Below are 24,813 nucleotides of genomic sequence, written 5' to 3' on the forward strand. Positions count from 1 at the left end.
TTGTTTAAATGAACAACCAATCAAGCATAGAACATTCACTAAAGAAGCCTCAATCTAAAGTGCTATGAATATGCAAAAGATTTGAAAAGAAAATATGCCAATAATTCAGCTTTTCCTATCCAGAAATAAATAGGTTCAAATGCTTTATAAATTGCTATAGAAAGTATCAACGTAATGTATAACTTCAAATGCTTATCCTAGCATCTAAAAGTCTACACACATTTCCATTAAAAAGCAAGAATTTTTTGTTGAGCCAGGGCCCCCTAGGGGAATTCTGAGCTTGCAGACCAAGCCTCTCGGGCATGAGCCACAGTCTGTCCCTGTTTACCAGAGAACGGGTTTCATAAATCATTAGTAGTGTTGCTGCTTCACTGGAATCACAAGAGTGTTTTATTCTGAAAGATAATTTTTATAAGTTATAGCAATAGAGAACATGAGAGTACAGATTGCACTAGAAAACTCTCATATCTCTTTCTTTCTGTCTTGAAATATTATGCATACTCACTATTTCAAAATAATTCCGTTAGACTAAGTGAGTTGCTCATGACCCCAAATGACCTAATATTGTTGTGGTTTGATACCATTTCTATTTACAATGACTCATTTTTAAAAAAATTAATGTATTTATTTCTAAGTGGAGGATAATTGCTTTAAAATGTTGTATTGATTTTTGCCATATATCAACATGAATCAGCCACACGTGTATATATGTCCCCTCCTTCTTGAACCTCCCTCCCATCCCATCCCACCCCTCTAGGTTGTCGCAGAGCACCAGGTTGAGCTCCCTGCATCATTCAGCAAAATCCCAATATGTATTTTGCATATGGTCATGTATATCTTTCAATGATACTCTCTCAATTTGTCCCACCCTCTCCTTTGGCCACTGTGTCCACAAGTCTGTTCTCCATGTCTGCATCTCTATTGCTGCCTTGCAAATAGGTTCTTCAGGACCATTTACCTAGACTCCATACATATGCATTAATATATGATATTTGCTTTTCTCTTTCTGATTTACTTCACTCTGTATAACAGGCTCTAGGTTCATCCACCTTACTAGAACTGACTCAAATGTGGTCATTTTTATGACTGAGAAATATTCCATTGTATATACGTACCACTACTTTTTATCCATATATCGGTCAATGGATGTTGATTTTGACTGGACAGACCACTGTTGGCAAAGTAATATCTCTGCTTTTTAATACAGTGTCTAGGTTTGTCATAGCTTTTCTTCCAAGGTGCAAGTGTCTTTTAATTTCATAGCTGCAGCCACCATCTACAGTGATTTTGGAGCTCAAGAAAATAAAGTCTCTCACTGTTTCCATTGTTTCCTGATGTTTTTGCCATATAGTGATGGAACCAGATGCCATGATCTTTCGTTTTTGAATGCTGAGTTTAAGCCAGCTCTTTCACTGTCATATTTCACTTTTGTCAAGATGCTCTTTAGTTCCTCTTCTATTTCTGCCATTAGGGTAGTATCATCTGCATATCTGAGGTTGTTATTTCTCCCAGCAGCTTGTGATGTACTTTACAATCCTGCCCAGCATTGCTCATGATGTACTTTACAAATTTCCAACATCGGTTGGATCATCAAAAAAGCAAGAGAGCTCCAGAAAAATATCTACTTCTGTTTTACTGACAATGCCAAGGTCTTTGACTGTGTACATCACAACAAACTGTGGAAAATTCTTAAAGAGATGGGAATACCAGGCACCTTACCTGCCTCCTGAGAAATCTGTATGGAGGTCAAGAAGAAACAGTTAGAACTGGATGTGGAACAACAGACTGGTCCCAAATCAGGAAAGGAGCACATCAAGGTTGTATATTGTCACCCTGCTTGTTAAAATTTTATATGCAAAGTATATCATTTGAAATGCTGGGCTGGATGAAACACAGGCTGGAATCAAAATTGCTGGGGGAAATATCAATAACTTCAGATATTTAGATGAAATCACCCTTATGACATAAAGCTAAGAAGAACTAAAGAGCCTCTGAATGAAAATGAAAGAGGACAGGGAAAAAGTTGGCTTAAAACTCATCAATCAGAAAACTAAGATCATGATATCCAGTCCCATCACTTCATGGCAAATAGATAGGGAAACAATGGAAACAGTGACAGACTTTAATTTGGAGAGGCTCCAAAATCACTGCAGATGGTGACTGCAACCATGAAATGAAAAGACACTTGTTCCTTGGAAGAAAAGCTATGACTGACCTAGACAGCGCATTAAAAAGCAGAGACATTACCTTGCTGACAAAGGTCAGTCTAGTCAAAATTATGGTTTTTACAGTTGTCATGTTTGGATGTGAGAGTTGGACTATAAAGAAAGCTGAGTGGCAAAGAATTAATGCTTTTGAACTGTGGTGTTGGAGAAGACTCTTGAGAGTCCCTTGGACTGCAAGGAGATCCAACCAGTCCATCCTAAAGGAGATCAGTCCTGGGTGTTCATTGGAAAGACTGATGCTGAAGCTGAAATTCCAATACTTAAGCCACCTTATGTGAAGAACTGACTCATTGGAAAAGACCTGGAAAAGACCCTGATGCTGGGAAATATTGAAGGCACGAGGACAAGGGGATGGCAGAGGATTAGATGGTTGGATGGCCATCACCGACATGATGGATTTGAGTTTGAGCAAGCTCTGGGAGTAGGTGATGGACAAGGAAGTCTGTTGTGTTGGAATCCATGGGGTTGCAAAGAGTTGGACACGACTGAGTGACTGAACTGAACTGAACTCTGCATATAAGTTAAATAATCAGGATGATATCATACAGCCTTGATATATTCCTTTCCCAAATTTGAACCAGTCTGTTGTTACATGTCTGGTTCTAACTGTTGCTTCTTGGCCTGCCTACAGGTTTCTCAGGATTCAGGTAAGGTGGCCTGTTAGTCCCATCTCTAAGAACTCCAGTTTGTTGTGATCCACACAGTCAAAGGCTTTCACATAGTCAATCAAGCAGAAGTAGATTTTTTTTTTTTTTAATTCTCTTGCTTTTACTATGGTCCAATGGATGTTGGCTATTTAATCTCTGGTTCCTCTGCATTTTCTAAATTCAGCTTGAACATCTGGAAGTTTTCAGTTCACATACTGTTGTAGCCTAGCTTGGAGGGTTTTGAACATTTCTTTGCTAGCATGTGAAATGAGTGCAATTGTGCGATAGTTTGAACATTCTTTGTCATTGCCCTTCTTTGGGACTGGAATGAAAACTGACCTTTTCCAGTCCTGTGACCACTACTGAGTTTTCCAAATTTGCTGATATATTGAATGCAACACTTAAACAGCATCATCTTTTAGGATTTGAAATAGCTCAGCTGGAATTCTAGCACCTTTACAAATAGTAATGCAATATGGAATATCAGCATCTATATTTGAATACCCATCTCTGTTTCTTGTTACAATCCAGCATCAATTAACTCATGTTCCACTGAAAAGTTTACAGAATTCAGACGACAACCAGTTATATCCTTCCTTCGTAATTGCTTGATGTTTAACTATTCTACTGTTTTATAGGACTCTTTTTTAAATTTATTTTTTATTTTAATTGGAGGCTAATTACTTTACAATATTGTGGTATTTTTATACACTTACTTAATCTGTTTAAGTTAACAATTAAAATGTTCTAAAACAGGTCTTACTCAATATAATATAGTAGTAACAGAAAGCTAGAGCATTAAGATAAGTATCCTAAAAATTTTTGATCCTAGATGTTTATATTACATTATTTTTCTTTGTACTTATTTTTTCTAAAGAAAATACTTATTTTGAGAGAAACAATTTTGAAAGCAGATCTTCATTTCACAACTCTCACAACACCAACAAGAAGGGTAATAATAGTAGCTATAGGTTATTTTAACCTCTGTTAAATTCTTTGGCATTAGTACATCTTTTCTTTTTAAAAAATTTTTTATTGAAATATAGTCGATTTACAATATTTTGTTAGTTTCAGGTGTACAGTATAGTGATTCATATATATATATATATCTGGGAAATATTGAGGGCAGAAGGAGAAGGGGACATCAGAGGATGAGATGGCTGGATGGCATCAATGATGCAATGGACATGAATGTGGACAAACTTTGGGAGATGGTGAGGGACATGGAGGCCTGGTATGCTGCAGTCCATGGGGTCTCAAAGAGTTGGACACGACTGGGTGAATAAACAACAAATATATAGGTATACATGTAGATTTCGATATAGCTATATAGAGATATTCCTATTAGACATATCTATATATATATTTGCTTCCCTGATAGCTCAATTGGTAAAGAATCCGCCTGCAATGTGGGAGACCCTGGGTTCGATTCCTGAGTGGGGAAGATCTGCTGGACAAGGGAAAGGCTACCCACTCCAGTATTCTGGCCTGGAGAATTCCATGGGCTGTATAGTCCTTGGGGGTCACAAAGAGTAGGAGATGACAGAGTGACTTTCACTTCACTTCACATATATATATATATAGTTGAAATATAGATATATGGGAATATAAAAAAGAATATTATATTGTGGTGCTCTAGTGTTTAGTGCATAACTATTTATAATTGTTATCTCTTCTTCATGGATCAATCCCTTGATCATTATATAGTGCCCTTCTTTGTCTTTTATAACAGTGTTTTAAAGTGTATTCTGCCTGATATGAATACTATTTCAGTTTTTTTTTTTTTTCTATTTTCATGGACTATCTTTTCTTATTCCCTCACTTTTGGTCCATATGTTTCTCTAGATCTGAAGAGGGTCTTTCATAGAAAGCATATACATGTGCCTTATTTTTTATTCTATTCAGCCATCCATGTCTTTTGCTTGGAGCGTTTAATCTGTTTACATTTAAGGTAATGATTGATACCTATGTTCTCATTGCCATTTTGTTAATTATTTTACATTTGTTTTGGTAAGTTTTTTCTTAAAACTTCTTGCTCTGTGCCTCCATCCTCTTGCCAAGTTCTTGGATCATCTTTCCAATCATCAGTAAGAATCATTTCTAGATTAGATTGGCTATCTCCAGTTCAATTAGTTTTGGTTCTGGAATTTTATCTTGTTCCTTCATCTCGAATGTATTCCTTTGCCATTTCATTTTAACTTTCTATTTGTATTTTATGTACATAATAGCTTAGTTATGTTTCTTGACCTTGGACAGGTGGCCTTTTGTATGGGATGTCCTGTGAATCCCTGTGGTACACTCCCCTCTCATCACCCAAGGACCAGGGTAGGTTGTAGAATTAAATGAATATGAATAATTTTAATTCATTTAATTTAATTCATTTTCCACAACTATACTTATTGTACTGAATTCATAATTCACAACTCTCATGCCTTTATATAACTTTTTATAGGATATAACTCTGAAGTTATCTTATGAACACTTTGCAAGCTTTCTGCCAAATACTGAAATATAAAATTAATATTCTCATTAGTTTATAAATACTTGTTACACTTTTTAAAAGTGTCATACAAAGTTACTTGACCTATTCTGGTATATGATTATCTGAAATGAAGGTATACATTGGTTAAAGATATTAAGAAATAACAACACTGAATAGATAACTCAATCTTTCTAAAAGTTGTTTATTAATGATTATATACATGTGTTGTCTAAATGCAGAAATCTGCTAAAAAATTCTATGGTGGAGTTTATATTTCTAAAGAGTCTACATGGTCTCTAGTTGCTCCTCCACCTACATCAGTCACTGTGTCAACTTCCTGTTTCTTTGTGGCTGCCCCATAAGAAAGGAAGAAACTACATAGGTTGAGTTACCCCAGAGACACACTGAAGCCAATAATCCTGCTAACATTTGCTCTTGTATCAAAGGCCAAGGCAGCTCTCTAGGCAGGCAGGCAGCAACCCACATTTCCTGCTCTGCTTTCACAATGAGGGAAATGCATTCATGTTTCCACCGGCACGAACTCAGGTAGCCATTATGAGTGGTGTGGTATCCAAATGGAGAAGAATAGGCAATAAAAATTTCATCATAATAATAAGGTATTACAGTAAAATGAAATTACTCTCTACAAGACTATAAGACAAGAAGAGGTGTGGGTAAAAGGAGGTGGAATGAAACTTTTCCTGTTGCCTAAATCATCAAAACCCAGATCAAAGAAATGAAAAATGCAAACAGTTGGGGGGCAAACAGTTCCTTTAGGGCTTACTAAAAGAGGGGCATAACCAGCCTTGCTATCACCAGGAACCTCCTCAACATTCTGATTTTTAGCCTGAAAATGATCAAGAGGAGTGTGTGTGAAGTGGATATTCCCTGGATCACTGTGTTCATCCTCACCTAACTCTAGGTCAAGTTAGCAGGTATCTAAAATGTTAGCCCATAAAGATTAAGGGTGCCTAACAAACACAGTGATTTTCATTCCATTCTTCCACTGAACACACCTCAAATATGCTGATTTGAGCTGAGCAGAGGAACAGAAGTATAGCTTTGGAAGCAAATTTTAGGAAACAAGAGTATTTACACATTGGCTAATGTTAACACCACAAGGAGAATCAATCTACCCCACCTATTAACCAAGACCATTACAGTCTTTCAGAAAGTAATCTGAGTTTATTAATGTTTCTGTATTAGGGATCTTGGAGAAACAGAATTACTAGTGTGTATAAAGCACACACATATACATACAGAGAGACAAACAGTTGAGAGAAAGAAGGAGGGAGAGAGAAAAAGAGGATGGGAGAAAGAGAAAGAGAGAAAAATATTTGTAAAGAATGGGATTATGTGATTTTTGGAGGCTAGTATGTTCGATCTGCAGACTTTGTAGCCTGGCTGGTGACCCAGGGAAGAGCTCGTGCTGTAGTTCAGGCCAGAAGGCTATCTGCTGCAGAATTCCTTTTTCCGGTGGGAGGCTGATCTTTCATTACTTTCAGGTCTTTAACTGACTAGATGAGCCCTACCCACATTACAGAGAGCAATCTGCTTAACTCAAAGTCTGTGGATTTCAATGAAAATATTATACAAGTACACTCTCACAGAAACATGAGGAGTAATGTTTGACTATATATCCGGGAACCAAGCTGACACATAAAATTGACCATCAAACTTCCTATCACAATTGTGAATTTTTATGGTCAAGTCTTCTCCATTTGGATGCCAGGAGCAGGATGCTGTACAATTGACTATGTTCCACATGAATGTCTGAATTTCTTGTCAGTCAGGGGAGATTAGAAATAATTACATTTGAGCCACTTTATGGTACCTTCATGAAAAACTGTCCTACTACGTAAAATACTATAGCAACACGTGTACACAGTAGGTTATACTGCCAAGAATTACTGAGTCAGATCTCACTAATCAGGGAACTGTGCCATGAGTGGACCCATAGTCCCTCCAGAGAACTTATAAATGTGCTCCAGACCATTGGCACACACACCACACAGAATATCTCTGTTGGCCAGAAAAGCTATTGCAGCCAACCATGAATGAAATCTATTAATATAAAAGCATGTGTAACTTTTGCTCTCCCACCAGTGCATCCTAATACACTGCAGGATGCAGAATTTAGAGAAGATAGGGAGATGAGATGTCTCAAAGACAAACTTGTCTCTCTCTTTCACCTCTAAATTTGGAGGGTATAGAAATATTTTCAGATGGCAGAGAAAGGGAAAAGTGTTGGATTGAAAATGAAGTTCAAGATTCAAACACAGATTAGTACTAGTTGAAAGTGACAAAAAGTTCTGAAATCTATCCAGTATTTTTTTTTTAGAAATAAAAAAATGTTTTGCAAAATATAGTTGAAATGAATGGAGCAAAATAAATAAATAAACCTGGTTTATGATTTATTAATTTTGAACACAATAAATTAGTATACTTGTAAGTGGATGGGCAGCATTATGTTATCTATCTATGGTAGCTAAAGCTCCTCACTCAACTCCAGCAGATATTTCCTTTCTCATTATTTTAGTGGAGGCAATCTGTTTCCCCAGAGAATTTCTCTACTGCCACATGGTCCTGCTGATTCTATACATCATTGTGTCCCCTCATCTCAGAAACAAGTCTTAATACTTGAGCCAAAATAGTTCAGTCATAGTCCCACTGTATCATACTCAGCAAAATGTATAGAAGGAAAAACATGACCTGAGACTGAATAATTAGAATTCTATCCTGAATTTTTGTGAATTGATTTTAAAGATTGTAACAGAATCCAGTCAAAGGAAAAGACATGTCAGTTATTAGACAGGAACACATAAAAATGTTGTTAACTAAATAACTAAAAGGGTCTCTAAGTTATCATGGACACAGTGACCAGAGAAAGCAGTGATCACCATTAGGGCCAAAGATACAAAAGAAAGAGCCCGCAATTATTAACACATATAAACTTATAGGAGGAGCCCAAGAGTTTAAACTAGGACTACTGAAAAAAAGGAGGCTTCACTCCACTGGTGCTGGTGTCTGTGAGTTTCAATAACTGTCCTTGGGTCTAAGCTGGGGCCTTGGATGAATGAGCACTGGCAGATGTTACCAATATTTATGAGAGGCAGATGATAAAGATGGGTTTGCAAGTGTTGGGGAAACTGCTGGAAGTGCTATTAGGATGATGCTTATAAGAACAGGAGAAAGTCCAGGAGCCCACAAGGAACAAACAGAAAAGAATAAGTCCTTCTTCTAGCTCTTCTGTCTCTCTCTGGTGCCCATGATTGGCAGAGTTTAACAGGGAGCTAGAGCGACTTCACTTTCACTTTTCACTTTCATGCATTAGAAAAGAAAATGGCAACCCGCTCCAGTGTTCTTGCCTGGAGAATCCCAGGGATGGGGAAGCCTTGTGGGCTGCAGCCTATGGGGTTGCACAGAGTTGGACATGACTGAAGCAACCAAGCAGCAGCAGCAGCTGACACACACACACAAAAACATGGTTTGTAGAGTCTCAGCCTCACAAAGCAGGACAGAGGGTAAGGTTGGAACTGCTGAGAGAAAAGAACTAAATAATTGGCATGGAGACATAGATGTTTCTTTTGGATTGTGAGATAAAATGAATCTGAAAGTTCACTAAAAAGAAGCTGTCTCTCAACAAGTTCCAGACATCTCAAGTGAGGAGAAGGCTCATTTCAGCCTTTCAGTTTCAAAGGCTCTCCTTGACCAGTAAGTTCCCAGTCAGCACACTCAATTAGATACGATCTGCCTTTCTTTCCTTATAAATATAGAGTGATTCAGAAGATGGAATCCCTCTGTTAGAGATTGTCTTAATCTCAGATATGCATGGTATAGAGAGTTAAGGGAGTCGGGTATACTTTAGTTATAATTTTCCAATAAATCTTATTTAAGCTACATGACATTAGCAAAGTATGTGTCAGTGTCATTTCTACAGGATAGTTTGGAAATTATAGATACATAAACAAAGGCCATGCCCTGCCACATTAAGGAAGCTTGTCTTCAATAGGGCCCTGAGAGAAGAAAGCAAGAAGAGATGGTGCAGATTGAAAGTTTATTTCCCTCAAATTCCTATGCTGAGGTCCTCATCTCAAATGTGATGGTGTTAGGAGGTGGGGCTTTAGGGAGGTAATTAGGTTTAGATGAGGTCATGAGGGTGGAGTACTCCTCCCAGGATTAATCCCATGATAGGATTAATGTCCTTATAAGAATAGGAGAGACACCAGGATTTTCTCTCTTTTCCAAGTGAGACACAAGCAACAAGGCAGTCATATGCAAATAGGAATAAGTTCTCAGGAGGAACCATTATCAACTGCCATCTTGATACTGGACTTCCCAGTCTTTTAAACTGAGAGAAATAAATGCCTGTTTTTTAAGGTACCCCATCTGTGGTATTTTCCTATTGGTAGCCAAAGATAAGTCAAGAGGCAAAAAATAATGATAAAAAGAAAAACTCTTCAAAACACCTTTTGATCACATGTATATAAAACATGGCTCTTTACTGAATTCCACATATGAAGTAAGCCTATATATATCTTTATTGTCTAAACTAGTTTGACTGGGTTTCTGAAAACAGTCTTGACCAAAACAGGGGATTTAAAACGGAAGACATTAAAATTACTTAAAAAAAAAAAAAAAGGTAGTCCCAAGAAAAATAATAATGACATTTGTGAAATGTTTCACTGAACAAATTATGACAAGCTTCAACAACTCTTTCTTCTAAACATATGGGTTATTGGAAAATAAATTAAGATCAAGGATACAATAGTCATTCATCTTAATTAACTATGTTCTATGTGTCTGCAGTGTTCCAAAATGGTAGTATATTTAATTATTAGATTTAAAGCCATACAGTGAGTGATGAACTGCTTCAACTTGATTCTACATTGAGAACAACCCTCTTTAGAGATAAATTGCCATGGGATATGACAAATTTGAATATAGTAAATCAAGGTGAAACTGCAAATCTTGAACTCCATCTAATTCCTGAATTTTCACTATGTCAATCCTACTCCGGGAGCTAGAACACCGTAGTCTGGAAAGAGGACTAGTTTTGGCCAAACAGAAGCAGGTTGCAAGCTCATCAAAATTCCACATTCAACTTTTCAGAAAGTGGTCTAGCATTCATGCCTTACCTAGTTGGAAATTAACTTTCTCCTAGAAGTTACACAACTCAGGCACTGTCTAGTGCCCACACAAATCTTGCAAACAAACAGGCCCATGATATTGTTTAACTAACTGCAAATGGAGCAATAAAATGGCTAAGACAGCAGCTGGGGTTTCCTTTTCTCCTTCCAGATAATAGCCTCTTTTACCTTTTGTCACACTACCGGAAATATCACATATCTGCTACTGCTAAGTCGCTTCAGTCGTGTCCGACTCTGTGCGACCCCATAGACGGCAGCCCACCAGGCTCCACCGTCCCTGGGATTCTCCAGGCAAGAACACTGGAGTGAGTTGCCATTTCCTTCTCCAATGCATGAAACTGAAAAGTGAAAGTGAAGTCGCTCAGTCGTGTCCGACTCTTAGCGACCCCATGGACTGCAGCCTACCAGGCTCCTCTGCCCATGAGATTTTCCAGGCAAGAGTACTGGAGTGGGGTGCCATTGCCTTCTCCATCACATATCTAGATCACCCCAGCTATCTATGCCTTGTATCTGTAGACATGCATCTAAGAAAAAATACATAAATTGTGACAATTGTTATCAATATCCTCTATTTCAACTAAGCTTGAAAAAAAATCATAAGAAACTTTAAAATATTTCTATAAGAATTTTGCTTCCCCCTTATCTGTAATGTTACTATTTCACATCTCCACGTTCCTCAAATTTCCAAAGTCTTCATTGCTGTAACTCTTGGCTTTTAGCTCTGTTTCTTTTTAGATAAATTAAAAGTTGAAAGATATAGACTCTTTAATCTTGCCAAAACCAAATATATCAATTTAATTGCATCTATCTCTAGTTTCTCTTTTATCTTCCATTTTAATGATGGAATTATCTGATTCCTAAGAAGAGCTCTCTCTCCATCAGCACTGAAACACATGAGCTTTTACCACTCTTCATATAAAAGTGAACAAACAACAAACTCATAACAAGTAGCAAAAAGAAAAAAAAAAGAAAGCTTCTAAAGTTGCATTCATGGCCCCATCTCTCTGTTCCATTTATTCTGAACAGAAACTTCTAAACAGAACTCTATAAACACACTATGTCATTCTATCTAATCTCTCACCCGTCATTTGATCAATCTTTCTATGTTTCAAATTGTATTTCTTAGAAATAAAACTTTAGTGCCAAATTGAAAGCTATGTAAATTCTTTTCCCATTCTCATTTTCCCCACTCTTCTTAGAGGCATCCATTTTCCTATTATTTTGTGCATCACTTCCTATCCATATAATTTATATTTTCACTTATGCAAATATGCCTATCATATACCCATGCACTCCCAAATATGTGGCTTTTTACATATTGTTAAATTTTTCATTTATTATGTATTATTATTGGACAAAGTATGTACAACTTTATTAACTTGGTTGAATTTTTACATTTTTGTTTTAAAATTTATCCATCTTGGGTAATCCTAGGACTCAGTTTACATTTAGTTAACACTGACTCCCTGCATATTCTTCAGCCAGTAATTGGTTTTTTAAAGGCTACCTACAGTCTAATAATTTGCAAATTTACATTTATATCTCTGACATTTTCCTGAACTCCACATTGAGACACACATTTATTTTTTTAGAGAACACCTCCCTTTGAATTGTGCAATAAGCTTCACAAACTTAAATTCAATTCAGAAATTTTAATTATCTTTCAAGTTTAATTTTCTCGCAGCATTTCCTAACACTGTAATGGTAACACCATTTTCTCATTTATTCTGGTCAAGTGCCATAAAATCATGGTGGTCAGATCAGATCAGATCAGTCATGCAGTCGTGTCCGACTCTTTGTGACCCCATAAATCACAGCACGCCAGGCCTCCCTGTCCATCACCAACTCCCAGAGTTCTTTCAGACTCACGTCCATCGAGTCAGTGATGCCATCCAGCCATCTCATCCTCTGTCGTCCCCTTCTCCTCCTGCCCTCAGTCCCTCCCAGCATCAGAGTCTTTTCCAATGAGTCAACTCTTTGCATGAGGTGGCAAAGAGTTTCAGCTTTAGCGTCAGTCCTTCCAAAGAAATCCCAGGGCTGATCTCCTTCAGAATGGACTGGTTGAATCTCCTTGCAGTCCAAGGGACTCTCAAGAGTCTTCTCCAACACCACAGTTCAAAAACATCAATTCTTCAGCGCTCAGCCTTCTTCACAGTCCAACTCTCACATCCATACATGACCACAGGAAAAACCATAGCATTAACTGGACGAACCTTTGTTGGCAAAGTAATGTCTCTGCTTTTGAATATGCTATCTAGGTTGGTCATAACTTTCCTTCCAAGGAGTAAGCATCGTTTAATTTCATGGCTGCAGTCACCATCTGCAGTGATTTTGGAGCCCCCCAAAATAAAGTCTGACATTGTTTCCACTGTTTCCCCATCTATTTCCCATGAAGTGGTGGGACCGGATGCCATGATCTTCATTTTCTGAATGTTGAGCTTTAAGCCAACTTTTTCACTCTCCACTTTCACTTTCATCAAGAGGCTCTTTAGTTCCTCTTCACTTTCTGCCATAAGGATGGTGTGATCTGCATATCTGAGGTTACTGATATTTCTCCCACCAATCTTGATTCCAGCTTGTGTTTCTTTCAGTCCAGCGTTTCTCATGATGCACTCTGCAAAGAAGTTAAGTAAGCAGGGTGACAATATACAGCCTTGATGTGCTCCTTTTCCTATTTGGAACCAGTCTGTTGTTCCATGTCCAGTTCTAAATGTTGCTTCCTGACCTGCATACAGATTTCTCAAGAGGCAAATCAGGTGGTCTGGTATTCCCATCTCTTGAAGAATTTTCCACAGTTTATCGTGATCCACATAGTCAAAGGCTTTGGTATAGTCAATAAAGCAGAAATAAATGTTTTTCTGGAACTCTCTTGCTTTTTCCATGATCCAGCGGATATTGGCAATTTGATCTCTGGTTCCTCTGCCTTTTCTAAAACCAGCTTGAACATCAGGAAGTTCACGGTTCACATATTGCTAAAGCCTGGCTTGGAGAATTTTGAGCATTACTTTACTAGCGTGTGAGATGAGTGCAATTGTGTGGTAGTTTGAGCATTCTTTGGCATTGCCTTTCTTTGGGATTGGAATGAAAACTGACCTTTTCCAGTCCTGTGGCCACTGCTGAGTTTTCCAAATTTGCTGGCATATTGAGTGCAGCGCTCTCACAGCATCATCTTTCAGGATTTGGAATAGCTCAACTGGAATTCCATCACCTCCACTAGCTTTGTTCGTAGTGGTGCTTTCTAAGGCCCACTTGACTTCACATTCCAGGATGTCTGGCTCTAGGTCAGTGATCTCACCGTCGTGATTATCTGGGTTGTGAAGATCCTTTTTGTACAGTTCTTCTGTGTATTCTTGCCATCTCTTCTTAATATCTTCTGCTTCTTTTAGGTCCTTACCATTTCTGTCCTTTATCGAACTCATCTTTGCATGAAATATCCCTTTGATATCTCTGATTTTCTTGAAGACATCCCTAGTTTTTTACATTCTGTTGTTTTCCTCTATTTCTTTGTATTGATCGCTGAAGAAGGCTTTCTTATCTCTTCTTGCTATTCTTTGGAACTCTGCATTCAGATGCTTATATCTTTCCTTTTCTCCTTTGCTTTTCGCTTCTCTTCTTTGCACAGCTATTTGTAAGGCCTCCCCAGACAGCCATTTTGCTTTTTTGCATTTCTTTTCTATGGGAATGGTCTTGATCCCTGTCTCCTGTACAATGTCATGAACCTCATTCCATAGTTCATCAGGCACTCTATCTATCAGATCTAGGCCCTTAAATCTATTTCTCACTTCCACTGTATAATCATAAGGGATTTGATTTAGGTCTTACCTGAATGGCCTAGTGGTTTTCCCTACTTTCTTCAATTTAAGTCTGAATTTGGCAATAAGGAGTTCATGGTCTGAGCCACAGTCAGCTCCTGGTCTTGTTTTTGCTGACTGTATAGAGATTCTCCATCTTTGGCTGCAAGGAATATAATCAATCTGATTTTGGTGTTGACCATCTGGTGATGTCCATGTGTAGAGTCTTCTCTTTTGTTGTTGGAAGAGGGTGTTTGTTATGACCAGTGCATTTTCTTGGCAAAACTCTATTAGTCTTTGCCCTGCTTCATTCCGTATTCCAAGGCCAAATTTGCCAGTTACTCCAGGTGTTTCTTGACTTTCTACTTTTGCATTCCAGTCCCCTATAATGAAAAGGACATCTTTTTTGGGTGTTAGTTCTAAAAGGTCTTGTAGGTCTTCATAGAACCGTTCAACTTCAGCTTCTTCAGTGTTACTGGTTGGGGCATAGACCTGGATTACTGTGATATTGAATGGTTTGCCTTGGAAATGAACAGAGATCCTTCTGTCGTTTTTGAGATTGCATCCAAGTACTGCATTTCAGACTCTTTTGTTGACCATGATGGCCACTCCATTTCTTCTGAGGGATTCCTGCCCGCAGTAGTAGATACAATGGTCATCTGAGTTAAATTCACCCATTCCAGTCCATTTCAGTTCGCTGATTCCTAGAATGTCGACATTCACTCTTGCCATCTCTTGTTTGACCACTTCCAATTTGCCTTGATCCATGGACCTGACATTCCAGGTTCCTATGCAATATTGCTCTTTACAGCATCGGACCTTGCTTCTATCACCAGTCACATCCACAGCTAGGTATTGTTTTTGCTTTGGCTCCATCCCTTCATTCTTTCTGGAGTTATTTTTCCACTGATCTCCAGTAGCATATTGGGCACCTACTGACCTGGGGAGTTTCTCTTTCAGTATCCTATCATTTTGCCTTTTCATACTTTTCATGGTGGTAGTTTTCCTTAAAAGTTTTATTTTTATTAATGGTATTCTATATAGTGATAGATATGTGCCATTATACATTTGCCCAAATTCACAGAATTTACAAAACCAAGAGTGAACAACAATGTAAACTGTAGACTTGGCTCATTATGATATGTTAATATAGATTCATCAATTGTAACAAATGTACTAGTCTGATGAGGGATTATGTTGATAATTGAGGAGGATATGCTTCTGTGCCTCCAGGGATATATGAAAAAACTCTGTTATTTCCCCAAATTTTGCTATGAACCTAGACTGTTCTTAATAAGAAGTTTGTTTTTTTCCTCTAAGATTGAAAATTAAAGTGAAAGTCGCTCAGTCATGTCTGACTCTTTGAAACCTGGACTCTAGCCTACCAGGCTCCTCTGTTCATGGAATTCTCCAGGCCAGAATAGTGGAGTGGGTAGGTGTTCCCTTCTCCAGGGGATCTTTCCAACACAGGAATAGAATCAAGGTTTCCCTCATCGCAGGCAGATTCTTCACCATCAGAGCAACCAGGGAAGCCCAAGATTAGGCTTAGGGAGATAAGTGGTTTAGATTAAAAATAGAAACAAGTAGCAGAAGACAAAATTAAAACTTACAAGTAACTGTCCCTTTGGAGCAGCACTGTGGGTAGTAAGACATGTGGGTTAGAGAACTGCTATTTTTCATTGTAAGCCCTTCTGTACTAGGAAGAGATCTTTACCTGTTAAAATAAATAATTTTTATCTGAATCAATGAATGAGTAAATAAGTAAATAAGTAATACACCCAAAAGTATGATATTAACATGTTCAGTAGTAGGTAGGCTGCATAAGAGTCTCCCTGGTGTCAAGACACAATCTTCTATCTTCTGTTTTTATACAGCTGCATGACTTTTTAGTCCAAAAAAAGTCATCTTTTTATTTATTTTTTATTTTTTGTTTTTCTTTTTTGATCTCAGTCTTATTTATTTATTTTAGTTTACATATTGTATTGGTTTTGCCATACATTGACATGAATCCACCATGGGTGTGCATGTGTTCTCCATCCTGAACCCGCCTCCCACCTCCCTTCCCATCCCATCCCTCTGGGTAATCCTAGTGCACCAGCCCCGAGCATCCTGTATCATGCATCAAACCTGGACTGGCGATTTGTTTCACATGTGATAATTTACATGTTTCAATACCATTATCCCATACCATCCCACCCTCACCCTCTCCCACAGAGTCCAAAAGACTGTTCTATACATCTGTGTCTCTTTTGCTGTCTCACATACAGGGTTATCGTTACCATCTTTCTAAATTCCACATATATGCATTAGTATACTGTATTGGTGTTTTTCTTTCTGGCTTACTTCACTCTGTATAATAGGCTCCAGTTTCATCCACCTCATTAGAACTGATTCAAATGTATTCTTTTTAATGGCTGAGTAATATTCCATTGTGTATATGTACCACAGCTTTCCTGTCCATTCGTCTGCTAATGGACATCTAAGTTGCTTCCTTGTCCTGGCTATTATAAACAGTGCTGCGATGAACACTGGGGTACATGTGTCTCTTTCGATTCTGGTTTCCTTGGTGTGTATGCCCAGCAGTGGCATTGCTGGGTCATATGGCAGTTCTATTTCCAGTTTTTTAAGGAATCTCCACACTGTTCTCCATAGTGGCTGTACTAGTTTGCATTCCCACCAACAGTGTAAGAGGGTTCCCTTTTCTCCACACCCTCTCCAGCATTTATTGCTTGTAGACTTTTGGATCGCAGCCATTCTGACTGGTGTGAAATGGTACTTCATAGTGGTTTTGATTTGCATTTCTCTGATAATGAGTGATGTTGAGCATCTTTTCTTGTGTTTGTTAGCCATCTGTATGTCTTCTTTGGAGAAATGTCTGTTTAGTTCTTTGGCCCATTTTTTGATTGGGTCGTTTATTTTTCTGGAATTGAGCTGCAGGAGTTGCTTGTAAATTTTTGAGATTAATTCTTTGTCCGTTGCTTCATTTGCTATTATTTTCTCCCATTCTGAAGGCTGTCTTTTCACCTTGCTTATAGTTTCCTTTGTTGTGGAGAAGCTTTTAATTTTAATTAGATCCAATTTGTTTATTTTTGCTTTTATTTCCAATATTCTGGGAGGTGGGTCATAGAGGATCCTGTTGTGGTTTATGTCGGAGAGTGTTTTGCCTATGTTTTCCTCTAGGAGTTTTATAGTTTCTGGTCTTGCATTTAGATCTTTAATCCATTTTGAGTTTATTTTTGTGTATGGTGTTAGAAAGTGTTCTAGTTTCATTCTGTTATAGGTGGTTGACCAGTTTTCCCAGCATCATTTGTTAAAGAGATTGTCTTTTCTCCATTGTATATTCTTCCCTCTTTGTCAAAGATAAGGTGTCCATAGGTGCATGGATTTATCTCTGAGCTTTCATTTTGTTCCATTGATCTATACTTCTGTCTTTGTGCCAGTACCATGCTGTCTTGATGACTGTGGCTTTGTAGCAGAGCCTGAAGTCAGGCAGGTTGATTCCTCCAGTTCCATTTTTCTTTCTCAAGATTGCTTTGGCTATTCAAGTTTTTTTGTATTTCCATATAAATTGTGAAATTATTTGTTCTAGTTCTCTGAAAAATACTGTTGGTAGCTTGATAGGGATTGCATTGAATCTATAGATTGCTTTGGGCAGTATACTCATTTTCACTATATTGATTCTTCCCATCCATGAACGTGGTAAATTTCTCCATTTATGTCCTCTTTGATTTCTTTCACCAGTTTTTTATAGTTTTCTACATATAGGTCTTTTGTCTCTTTAGGTAGATATATTCCTAAGTATTTTATTCTTTTCATTGCAATGGTGAATGGAATTGTTTCCTTAATTTCTCTTTCTGTTTTCTCATTGTTAGTGTAGAGGAATGCAAGGGATTTCTGTGTGTTGATTTTATATCCTGCAACTTTACTATATTCATTGATTAGCTCTAGCAATTTTCTGGTGGAGTCTTTAGTGTTTTCTATGTAGAGGATCATGTCATCTGCAAACAGTGAGAGTTTTATTTCTTCTTTTCCAACCTGGATTCCTTTTATTTCTTTTTCTGCTCTGATTGCTATGGCCAAAACTTCCAAAACTATGTTGAATAGTAGTAGAGCAGGCACCCTTGTCTTGTTCCTGACTTAGGGGAAATGCTTTCAATTTTTCACCATTGACTTCCCAGTGGCTCAGATGGTAAACTGTCTGCCTACAATGCAGGAGACCCGGGTTCAATTCCTGGGTGAGGAAGATCTCCTGGAGAAGGAAATGGCAAGCCCCTCCAGTATTCTTACCTGGAAAATCCAGCGGAGCCTGGTAGGCTACACTCTCCATGGGGTCACAAAGAGTCAGACACGACTGAGCGACTTCACTCACTTTTCACCATTGAGGATAATGTTTGCTGTGGGTTTGTCATATATAATTTTTATCTTTTTAAAATGTCTGATTATGTCATTTCTCTCGCCCAGTAGCAATGTCTGGACCCTGCCACTCCAGCCTGTCTTGTGCCATTCCCTATGTTCCAGGCACATAACAGACTCTTTTCCTACCTTTCTTCTAGACTCAAGGACTTCAAAGGGACATGACTGAGTGACTTCACTAATCACTAAATTACTCAATGATATTAATATTTAAGTCTAATGCTAGGTTTTAAGTTTCTGAGGGCAAGGAAACATGTTGCCTATATTATATAATATATATTTTCAATATTATATATATATATATATACACCACTGTATGAATAAAACCTAATAGTCTGCACTTTATACATATTTGTTGAATTAATATATGAGTGAATGTATTAATGAATTCAACACAAAACAGTCATATAAGGCCAGTGTACACTAAACAATAAAAATAAAATATAATGAAATACTGCAATAATAAATAAATCTGCAATAAACAGATTTTCATAATCATTAGAATGAGGGGTACACAAGCAAGAATCAGTTTTGGAGGCCAGAACTATATCTCTTCTTCTGGAGAACAGTTTAATAAGCCATCTCTATCTAAGCACATGTTCAATAAATTTAAAGCTATTAGAACTTAAAGGGTTCAAAACAACACTATTACTCATTAGTATATTTGTTTGGCTTTTTTTTTTTCCTGCAAGGGTAAAAGGTATTTTGAAAGAGAGTAGATTAAACCAAGGACAGATGATATTGACTATCTCAGCAATTTTCACTATTTAAAATAATAAGTTCCTGTCATAGATAAATGTTTGAATTGTTAGAATTCAAAAGGTTTTGCAATAGCATTTTCAAAAGAAGAGTAGCAGAAAAATGCTCTTAGATATTACATGAATTCAATAAACCTTTAAGAATGGTATTTATTTGAAAAAAAAAAAAAAAAGTGAAGCTTAAACCTTACTGGAAACAACACACTGGAAAATCAATTAGAAGTGGATTCTAGAATTAAGGTAAAAATAATAAAATAAAATTTTTAGAAATTATTGTAGGTCAAAATCCTCTAGACTTTGAGATGGGCATAAATTTCTTAAATAGAACACACACAGAAAAATCACTGATCACAAAATAAATGATTGGCAGATCAGTTTTTATGAGATAAAAAAATATATATTAAAAGATACTTTTAAGAGACCACAAAGGGAGAAAATATGTGTCATATATGTATCCTTAGAAGAACTCCTATTCAATAAATCATACAAATTAAGGAAAAAAACAACAACATTTTTTAAAGATATGAATGAAAACTTGAGCAGGCTTTTAACAAAAGAAGATATCCAAATGGCCAATAAGCTTATGAAAAATTGTTCAATGTTATAAATCATCAGAAAAACAGTAATTAAAACCACAATGTGGTGGGTAAAGAAGAAGGGATAAATTGGGAGATTGGGACTGACATATATATACTACTATATGTATATAATAGATAACTAATAAGAGCCTACTGTATAGCACAGGGAACTCTACTCAGTACTCTGTAATGGCTTATATGGGAAAAGAAGTCTAAGGAAGATTGGATATATGCATTTGTATAATTGATTTACCTTGCTGTATAGCTGAAAGTAAGACAACATTGTAAATCAACAATAATCCAATTTTTTTTATATAAAACCCACAATGAGATAATGTTACATAGCTGATGGTTACAACTTAAACTCACAATACTGATTTGAGGCACTTAAATGGATCAACAGTGCTCTCATACATGTCTGGTGGTATCGTAAATTTGTACAACAATTTTATAAAACTATTGGCAGTATCTTCTATAGCTAAATATTTGCATATCATATAACCAAGCAATTCATGTGCAGCAGAGTCATATATAAGAATTTTCATTAAGCACAATTTACAATATTTAAGAACTAAAGACAATGACCATCAACTGTGTAACAGGAAAGTGAAAGTTGCTTAGTCGTGTCCAACTCTTTGTGATCCCATGGACTGTACAGTCAATGAAATTCTCCAGGCCAGAATACTGGAGTGGGTAGCCTTTTCCTTCTCCAGGTGATTTTCCCAACTTAGGGATCAAACCCAGGTCTCCCCCATTGCAGGCAGATTCTTTACCAGCTGAGTGACAAGGGAAGAACTTGTGTAACAGGATTATTAGTGATTAGTGAAGTCGCTCATTCATGTCTGACTCTTTGTGACCCCATGGACTGTAGCCTACCAGGCTCCTCGGTCCATGGGATTTTCCACGCAAGAGTACTGGAGTCGGAAATGTATGTTATATTCATGTAATGAACTACTCTAAGCAATGAAGTAGAAAATACTACTCTTTTAAGCAATAAAATACAGAAATCTCAGACTCATGCTGAGCAAAAGAGCCCCAAACAGAAAATGCTGCATACTACATTGTTTCATGTGTAAAATGCTTAAAATAAGTTGAAACATCTACAGTGAGAGAACTCAGAATAGTGGCTACATTTGGGGGTGTGTAAAGACTGAGGGACAGGCACGGGAGAGACTTCTAGGGATTCAGGTAACATTCTATACCAAGATTTTGGTGCTGGTTACCCTGGTATGTTCACTTTATAGAAAATTACTAGCCTGCAAACTTAAGATTTATCACTTTATTTTTTATATATATATATATATATATTTGCACTCAATGAAAAGTTTACCAAAATTATTAATAAATGACAAAATAAAAAATATCATGTGCAAAGATCTATAATCAGTTCTTAGAGTTAGATCAAACCAGTAGATGGCTACAATATTCAGTTCAATAATTAATGTCCAAATAGCTGATCATATTAACCAGGATTGATGCTGTCCATTGAAGTAATCAGCTGTAGTTCATAAATCAGACAATTTGCAAAACTTTGCCTTCTTAATTTTCCCTTCTTGGTTATAATATTGCAAGACTTATAATCCAACTTTGTCAGTTCCCTTTCAATTTTGCAGAAATAAAGCAATATTAGTGGCAAGCCAAAGAGTCTTGATTCAATATTTATTTTGTGAGATAATTTTTTTAACATAACGAAAAATTCTATTAACATAAATCCACTCTTTAGCGTTTAACTTACACCAGTATACATTTTAAGTTTATATAACTCTTCATGCTTAGTGGAAATAAAACTTGTAAATTTTATAGACTATTTATCATGAGGCATACACTAGGGCAAATACTTTCTACAGTTATTGCCTTTAAAATTCACACCACTCTGTAATGCAGTTTCACTATTTTGTCTTATTTAAAGATAAGGAAACTGAGGTTTAAAGATGATACCTCTTCCAGGTGCTAGTGCTTGGATTCAAACCCAAGCTGTCACTGCAGAAGCTCAGGCACATAACAATTTAGCTCAGTGCTGAGGAATTAAACCTTAGGGGTGTCAGCCTTAATTCCAGAGATGGTAGCAGTTAGAGATCAATTGCAGCATCTTGATTCTGTCTTTACATAGTTTCTCTTTATTTACTTAAGTGGTCTCAATTTGTTTTTTATGCATTTAAGTGCTCAATTATGGTAATACTATTCTCAGGGGATTTGCTGTTCCTTCTCTCTGCTTTTTATGTGATCCCAGAGGCTTCCCTTATTGAAATATGGGCTTGATTTTCTCCCTGATAAGTTTATCATACTAAGCTTTTGGGGGGTTGTATTCTCTAATACTGCCTTCCATTATAGAAGACATTGCATTATGGGCACCTCCCTATTTTTGAAAATGTAATGGTTCTTTAACAAAATACTTGATCGATGCACTTGCTTGTGGAAAGGCATTTCTAGTGTCCTTGACGTACACCGATGCTTTTCTCTTTGCTTCTGCAGATGTTGCTTTAAAGCTCAATGTAGTTATGTCTTTTGAACATATATCATCCATAGTTAGAAGATTGTATCATCCACCATTTAAGAATTATTTCATCTTTAATGTCTTAGAATGAGAAGATTTATGCATTGTTTGCTTCCTGTAGTTTAGGCTGATAATGCTTGACAAATATTTAAAATGCTGAAGGTATTACATGCTGAAGAGTTAGTGTTAGCACTGGGTGTTTTGATTGCTTGTCTGTTTACATATCACTGAAGACACCACTCTGTCTTTATCTCTCGTAAGAGTGTAATGCTGAGACTGGAAACAGACATGCCAAATATAGGAAGCACAAATAATCTTTTCACTTTTTATTTTGCAACTAGAATAGTGGACATGGCATACGAGCAGTTGTAAAAATTAAAATGATTAAAGGTTTGGGTATATCTCAAACATTTTATCCCACATTCCACTCCCACTGCCATTCTACATCAATTTGCAAAAACATGGGTGCATCTTTTTTTTTAAATTGGAGACAATTCTATTTTTTATTGTTAGAAATTTCCTTAAACATACTTATGTATATATTTCCATATTTGCTCTGCCTTTGTAACTAGAATACAATATCCTAAAAAATGGAAACTACTTTTTTATCTCTCCATAATTTCTCATTTAATTTAGTCATGTGGTGAATGATATTAACAATAATTTGCCTTAATTAATATGGCAAGTGGATAATATGACCTCGTGTGAGAGCGTATGTAGTGATCACAGCTGTTCCTTCATGTGTATCTGTGGCTTCTTCTTCAACCTTTAAGCACCCTCAATTCACATTTGGTGGAATTGCTACTGTTGCATACTTCAAGCAATGACCCAGCCAAGCAATCTGTCTTAGGGAGTAAGATATGCCAGCAAGTCAGTGACTCACAGTTTTAGAGCATCTAAGATGACTTAGCACCAGAAATCTGGGCAGCAAAGGAAGCAGTTTGAATTGAGATTGTCTCAAAAGAGGTGGCAGGGACTTAGCTTCTGGTTTAGGCGTTGAATAGGACAGATGACTGAGAGTTGAGGAGAAAGGGAGCATAAAGAGGAAAAGAATCTTATTTCAATCATAAAAAGGCACATAAAATTAAAAGACACTTGCTTATTGGAAAACAAGCTATGACAAGCCTGCTGCGGCTGCTGCTGCTAAGTCTCTTCAGTCATGTCCGACTCTGTGCGACCCCATAGACGGCAGCCCACTAGGCTCCTCTGTCCCTGGGATTCTCCAGGCAAGAACACTGGAGTGGGTTGCCATTTCCTTCTCCAAGTCTAGACAGTGTATTAAAAAGCAGAGACATCACTTTGCCAACAAAGGTCCATATAGTCAAAGCTATGGTTTTCTGGTAGTCATGTACGGATATGAGAGTTGGACCACAAAGAAGGCTGAGTGCCAAAAAATTGATGTTTTTGAACTGTGGTATTGGAGAAGATTCTTGGGAGTCCCTTGGAAAGTAAAGATTTCAAACAAGTCAATCCTAAGGGAAATCAATCCAAAGTATTTATGGGAAGGACTGACACTGAAACTGAAAACTCCAATTCTTTGGATGCTACTGCTAAGTCACTTCAGTCGTGTCCGATTCTGTGCAACCCCACAGATGGCAGCCCACCAGGCACCCCTGTCCCTGGGATTCTCCAGGCAAGAACACTGGAGTGGGCTGCCATTTCCTTCTCCAGTGCAGGAAAGTGAAAAGTGAAAGTGAAGTCGCTCAGTCATGTCCGACTCTTAGCGACCTCATGGACTGCAGCCTACCAGGCTCCTCTGTCCATGGGATTTTCCAGGCAAGAGTACTGGAGTGGGTTGCCATTTCCTTCTCCAATTCTTTGGATACCTGATGTGAAAGTCGACTCACTGGAAAAGACCCTGATGCTGGGAAAGACTGAGAGCAGGAGGAGAAGGGGAGGACAGAGAATGAGATGCTTGATGGCATCAGTGACTTAATGGACATGAATTTAAGGAGACTCCAGGAAATAATGAAGGACAGGGAAGCCTGACATGCTGCAGTCTATAGGGTTGCAAAGAGTAGGACATGACAGTGAGTGAACAACATTAGAAAGGCACATGAGGCAAATCATACAGATAATGACATAAGCATAGGGATCATGCCTGGAAATCAGTCAGTCAGTTCAGTTGCTCAGTCGTGTCTGACTCTTTGTGATCCCATGAACCACAGCAGAGTAAGATCATAAGAGGGGCAGAGGAATACTGACAGGGAAAAGGTAGAGATTGTTACAAGAATGAGGTGCCAGCTGAGAATCAAATCATGATGATGTTACCCTG

Source organism: Bos mutus, chromosome 3, assembly GCF_027580195.1.
Source record: "Bos mutus isolate GX-2022 chromosome 3, NWIPB_WYAK_1.1, whole genome shotgun sequence".
In the NCBI taxonomy this organism is placed as follows: Eukaryota; Metazoa; Chordata; class Mammalia; order Artiodactyla; family Bovidae; genus Bos; species Bos mutus.